The sequence below is a fragment of the Manis javanica genome, chromosome 8 (assembly GCF_040802235.1).
Source record: "Manis javanica isolate MJ-LG chromosome 8, MJ_LKY, whole genome shotgun sequence".
Lineage (NCBI taxonomy): Eukaryota > Metazoa > Chordata > Mammalia > Pholidota > Manidae > Manis > Manis javanica.
In genome coordinates, this window is record NC_133163.1 from 117,080,171 (window position 1) to 117,086,099 (window position 5,929).

At 53.5% G+C, this 5,929-nt stretch overlaps 1 long non-coding RNA gene across 2 annotated transcripts; it reads right to left on the bottom strand.

Moving 5' to 3' along the window:
• Positions 1–331: 331 nt before the first annotated feature.
• Positions 332–5,580, bottom strand: LOC118970849 (uncharacterized). Of its 2 annotated transcripts, none has more exons than XR_012120926.1 (2): positions 5,509–5,580; positions 332–541 (listed from the first exon to the last, which is right to left on the bottom strand). It is a non-coding gene; the product is annotated as an uncharacterized lncRNA (long non-coding RNA). The 2 variants fall into 2 exon arrangements; XR_005059002.2 differs by lacking the exon at positions 5,509–5,580 and adding an exon at positions 2,889–3,153.
• Between the last annotated feature and the right edge of the window lie 349 nt (positions 5,581–5,929).

A 5,929-nucleotide genomic window follows, 5' to 3' on the forward strand; every position in this document is an offset into this window, starting at 1 on the left:
TCCCCCAGGAAGCACTCAAGCCAAGGCCCCTCCGTCTTTGCAGACCTAGCAGAAGAAGTGCACTGACTCTAAGGTCCCAGGACTGCCATTGCTCAGGCTGGGGCATTTGATTCTGTTCCTGGTGAAACACCCCTGTTAAACCAAATTCTCTGTTAAACCACATGAGGAGTCAGCCCTGGTCTTTGGGGCGAGGTAGTGGCTATAGAATTGTTGAATTCCCCCACACTCAGGGAGAGCTAGGGGCTAACATGACCCCTTTGTACCCTGTGTGACCCTAGTCTTGGGTTAGGAGCTGTGAAGGCTCCACTAGAAAATGACTAGGAAACAGATGGAAAAAGATGCTCACCTTTATTACAAATCAAAGGAATGATTATCAAACTGCAAAACATCCTCATATCCAATGACAGCCAGTGTTCCGGGAGTGAATTTGCTCACACTGGGGACAGAATTGGTAAATGTGTCTGGAGAGCAACTTGAGAACCGGTAGCTTGGAAAATGTTCATTCACTTTCACCCAGTAATTTCTCTTCTAGGAATGTGTCCTAAGGAAACAGCAGAGATGTGAAAGGGATTTATGTACAAAGATGGACCTCATGGCAGTGTTCATAAGTGGGAAAATGGAAACAATCTCACTATTCAACAACAGGGTGATGCATATGAAATTCAGGGTCCCTCATTATGAGGCCTTTACAAAAAGATCTTTGAAAAAAAATGAATGATGTGGGGAAATACACACAAGATAAAATACTCATATCATGCAAAATTGCCTTAATGGTATAAACTCAGCTCTGCCGAGAAAATTGCCAAGAAAGAAATTTAAAAGCAATATACCAAAGTGAAACCTTGACTGGCTATAAATTTTTCACTTTGGATTTTTGGTTTTGTTTTGGTTATCTTGTTTTGTCTTTTCCTGCTTCTCTATAATTTTCTGAATTTTTCATACTTTCTACAATATACAGATACTACTTTAAAAAAAAAAAGTTTAATAAGCCAAAAAAAGTCTTTTTGGAAATCAAGAGCCTGTTGTTTCATAAGCCCAAGGCCTTCCTGGGAAAGGTGAGTCTAGCCCCCCCACCCCTCTGCAAATCAGTGGGCCCCAAAGGGCAGTGAGCTGCCGGGAGAAGACGGCTCACATGCAAACCGGGCCCCTGGGTGCTCCCGGCTCCCACACGGAGTCACCATTGCCCTGCGGGAGAGCGGCAGTCTCTCCATCTCAGCGGCTACTCCCCGCCCACCATTTGCTGCCCACTCCCCATGTGCTGGGCAGCTGCATCCTTTGGTTTAATTTTCTCATTTGTTTTAGGAAAAAAGTATTGCTTTCACTTTGTAGGTGAGGAGAGTGAGGCTCAAAGAGGCTGAGTAAGCAGACAGGTAAGGTACTTGAAAACCAGGGCTCACCCCCAGATTCCGCAGGGTTTGGGGCCCAGGTCAGACAAGGCCATCCTCCACAGCTGGTAAGCGGCGGAGCTGGGATTTGAATCCAGGCCTGTCTGAGTATCAGGTACAAAACCCAGGGGTATGTCTCTAACCGAGAGGAGGGATTGGACAACAGGTGCTTCAGCCCTGAGGGCACATTAACGCCTCCTGGGAAGCTTTTTAAAAATACAGATGCTGAGGCCTTGCCCCCAAGCCAAATAGAGCAGATTCTCTGGGGTGGGGCCCAGGCACCTGCATTTTTTAAGTCCCCTGGTGGCTTCAATGTGCACAGAGGAATGAAAACCACTGGACTAGATTCTGTACGAAGTCTGTTCCAACTTGAACATTCCCAGATGCTGTCTTGCCAAGGGTCACACAGCTAATTGGAGGCGGAATGAGAAAGCGGGCCCACACCTCTGGACTCCCAAGCAGAACCCCCCCTGCTCCCCACCCACACCGGGGCTCCGGTCTGAGGATGGAGAGCCCTGTGCTGTTGCTGCAGATGGGGCGGCTGCACCGGCCGTCCTCTGCCAGGCCGGCCCCACGCATGTGCGCGTGTCAGGGGCGTGCTGTTTGCCTGTGCTTCTCCAGGGCCTCTCCCCCTACCCTGGGCCTGGCTCCCCCACCCTGGCCATCTGTGGTGCTTGCACGCCCCAGCCTGCTCCACAGTGAGGGCTGGAGGCCGGGGGCTTCCTGCACTGCCCAGCCTCAGGCGGGTCAAGCTGAAGGTGTTGGGAAGGCCCCCGTGGCACCACCTGTGTCCCCAAGAGCATCTGTGGTTTCCCCCCAGGCTCGCAGCCACAGATCTCTTGCCGTAGGGGTGGGTAGGACTTTGAGGCTGAGAGGTGAGCTGCGGTTTCCCCGCTGCCCGTGGGCTGAGGGCCCCCCAGCCTGTTGGCCCACTGGAAGCCCCTGCGAGGCTCTGCCCCTCAGCCTCTGCTCTCCTCCTGGGTGAGCGCCTGGGCCCTGAGCCCCAGGCTGACGTCTCTGGATGCTCTGACTGCCTCCACTCCCTCCTAGGTTGTTGGGAGGGTCAGCGTGCCTGGGAGTGCCTTGCAGAAGTGCAGTGGCCCTATGGCGCCCAGCTTGTTCGAGGACCCTCTGAGAGGTGGAAAGAGGCCAGGTATTGACTGACCAGGGCCTAACCCTAGTGGCATGGCCTCCTCACTGGGTGACTTCACTTGCCATCCAGGGAGCCAGGAAGTCAGGGCTGATGGAGGCTGGGCCTCCCTTCCTGTCCCAAACCAGGTGTGCTTTCCACACCACGCATTCCCCTCCCCCACCTGCCCCTCCCCCCAGAGCTGGAGAAGGTTCTAGTTCAGGCCCCTGTTTTGGCAAATGAGCAAAGGGATGGACTGAGAAATGAATGCACTCCCTCCTCAAGGTGGCCCCGACAGTCTGTGACAGAAGCACAGTCCTCACTGGGGTGGGGAGGGGAGGCAGGGGCACCCCGGGGTGTGGAGACGCACCCACCTCTTACCCTGGGCTGCCATCCTGTGTCTGGCTGCAGGGATCTGTGTGCATGATGTTGGGAGAGCGGCCCAGGTCGCTCGGTCCCATGTGAGGTGGGGGTTCAGTTTTCCTTCCTGATGCCATTTGTGTGGTATTTCATTACCGCAGAAGAAAACAAGAGATGGACTTTGCCCACAGTGGATTCTGTCTCACTCCTGCTGATTTCCCCAACTCTGAGCAGTCAGGGCAGTGGGGACATGGCCCCTTCCTCTCTCTGACGCCCTTCTGATTACATGTGGCGGAGTCTGGGGGGAGGGGCGCAGGGGCTGGGGCCCCCCCGAGGGTCAGTGCTGAAGGCCAGGGGTCAAGGTGAGTCAGGTCGCTCTCAAGGCCACATCCGCCCCATTCTCCTGGTGATCTGAGCATTGTAGGGAGAGGGTCTGGAGCTGTTAGAGCAGAGGTTAAAGGTTGGCACAGAGCAGGGCAGGGTTCAGAAAGAGGAGGCCCGCCTACCTCTGTCTGAGTTGCAGGGCCTGGCTCGGCCCACAGGGAAGGCAGGAGGTTCAGCGACCAAGAAAGGGGAAAAGACAGAAGAAGGGAAGCCCACTCATTTTTACTATCTTCCCATGATGCCTAGTAATAAGGGGTGAGTGGCAGGAAGGAAGATGGGGTGACAGGACTGGGCCCCCAGGGAATGGGCAGAGCTCACGTGTCTCCAAGCTCTGCAGGGAACAGGGGTGGCAGGGCTCACCCAGCTTCTGAAGAAAGCTGGGTGGGGTCATCAATGGGAGCTACGCCCCAAACTTTCACAGAGGCTGGTCAGTGATCTGGGGTCCGTAAAGGCCTGGGGGAGGGCAAGGGAAGTGACAGATGAGGCTGGCCCCCCATCCCCTTGCTGGGGTACCTTGTGAGGTCAGTGGGGGCCCCATGCATACCGCATCTCCGGACTAACCCCAGCCTCTCTGGAAGCTGTCTCCTGCTGCCGCGCCTACAAGGCCCAGGCATTCCGCTGGAGCTCTGGATGGCCGGAAGGGCGGAGTGGGAAGGTGAAAGCAAACTGCCTTCCCCTGGTCTCCAGACAGGACGTGGTTTACAAGAAAAAAAGAGAGAGGAGGATATTGGGCCACTGGCCTCCTTCCTAGCTCCTTGTTGGTGGCTACAGGAGAGGTGCCAGCAGCTGGACGATGTTAGAGCAAATCCCAGCTCTGCCTTGACTTGCTGTGTGACATTGGACAAGTTAATTCCCCTCTCTGAGCCCAGTTCCCTTATCTCCAGGTCCTGATACTCACCACATGGAGGCATTGTGAGAAATAAAATGAGGTAATGGCTGAGGAAGAGACTGGTGCAGCTCACCTAGGAGTAAGCATGCTTCTCTTCCACTGCTGTGTCACCTTCAGTTCCCTTCAGTAAATATTTACTAAGCACGTCACATGCCGGATGCCATTGTGCATGTTGAGAATAAGGGGGTGGGTAGGCAGATACGTGTAACATGTGTCTGTGCTTTACCAAAAGAGTACACCAGAGGGGCAAGGAGCAATTATAATTCAGCGACACCCCTGCTAGTTAAAAGTGGCAGGGTATTCTATTAATACTTTAATGTATATATAACCCTATGCTTTGTTCTGCCTAGAGCAGTTGCATAAGAAAAAATAATAAACAGGAAAGTTTCCTCTGCTCAGTGGCAGCCTCTGGGGTTGTTTAGGGCTCCTTTGCACGGTGGGACAGGGTGTGGATTAAGGGCCTCTAATGGATTTACACACATGCATTCATTACACAACTTCTGGTCCACCTTTCTCAAAGTGTAGTCAGAAGATACCCCCAACCCCAACAGCAAATCAGAATGACTTAGAGTGCTTATTTAAGCCGATTCCTGGGCCCCACTCGCACTCTGATGAAGCAGTATCTCTAGGGACAGGGCCCAGGAGTCTGCATTTTAGTGAGCTGCCCTCAAGATATGGTGCATACAGAGCCTGAGAATCCCTGTGAGGCTACTGGCTGCACTGGGCTTGGTCTCACAAAAGGTGGCCTGTGGACATTGAGGGCCAGAGTGGGCAGTGGTCTTGCTGGGGCAAGTCAGAGGCCAGGCCACACACACAACCAGGGCTTGGGGGAACCAGGGGACAGCCTCAGTGAGCCCTGGGTGACAAGTCATAAGCTGGGAGACCTCACAGCCTCGGGGGGATCCCTGCAGTGGGACTATGCCTGGGAGGGGAGTCTGCTCTCTGCAGCCCCTCTTCAGGGAGGCAGGGGCAGCCCCAGGCAGTGACCTGATGCAGCTGATAGGGTCATTCATGAAGTGAGAAATGAAGCTGAGACAGCTCCTGTCCCTGTGTCAGTCGAAGACCAAGAAAAACAAACTCAGTTATGTGCTCCAGGAGCGGTAGGATGGCGAGCTAACCGAACAGGCCCCCAACAGGCAGACCATCAAGGCTCACTTCAAGATCCTCCTGTCCCTGTGCCCTCCAGTTCAAAACTCTGTCAATTCTCCCCAGTCCCAACCAGCTTGCTGCCTGCTTTAAGCAAGTGCAGGTCCTAAAACCCTATCAACATTCTTCCCTGACTTACCCATTTTGGAAACTTCTACGAGCCTGTCAATTAGATTCTCCCTTCCTGCAAAAAGGCCTAATAAACTTAGCTTTACCTGATCCACAGTCCTGTCGTCTCTTTCAGGAAGACCCTGGTCAACTTCTTGCCAACAAATTTGCTGGTGCCTGGGGAATAAAAAGAAATATATTATGGTCTTTGTCCCCATTTCTGACTCAGAGCTTTTAAAAACCTTGGTATCCCCAAGTACTAGGAGTGTCCTGTCATTCAGTAGGAGTCCCTTTTGAGCACACCTGTGTGTAGGCTAATGAGGTGACTTGGGAGGGCGGGGGTCTAGATACCCTCAGGATGGGGCTGGTCTCCAGAAAGACCAAGTGCTTAGAGGACTGGAACATTCAGACTCACCGGCTGAGCTCCAGGAATGGGGGGCTGCAGATCAAGCTCTACAAACACTCGCAAAGAACCTGAGAGGGTGAGGTTCCGGGCCGGTGAACACTTGGAGATGTGGGGACAGTGGT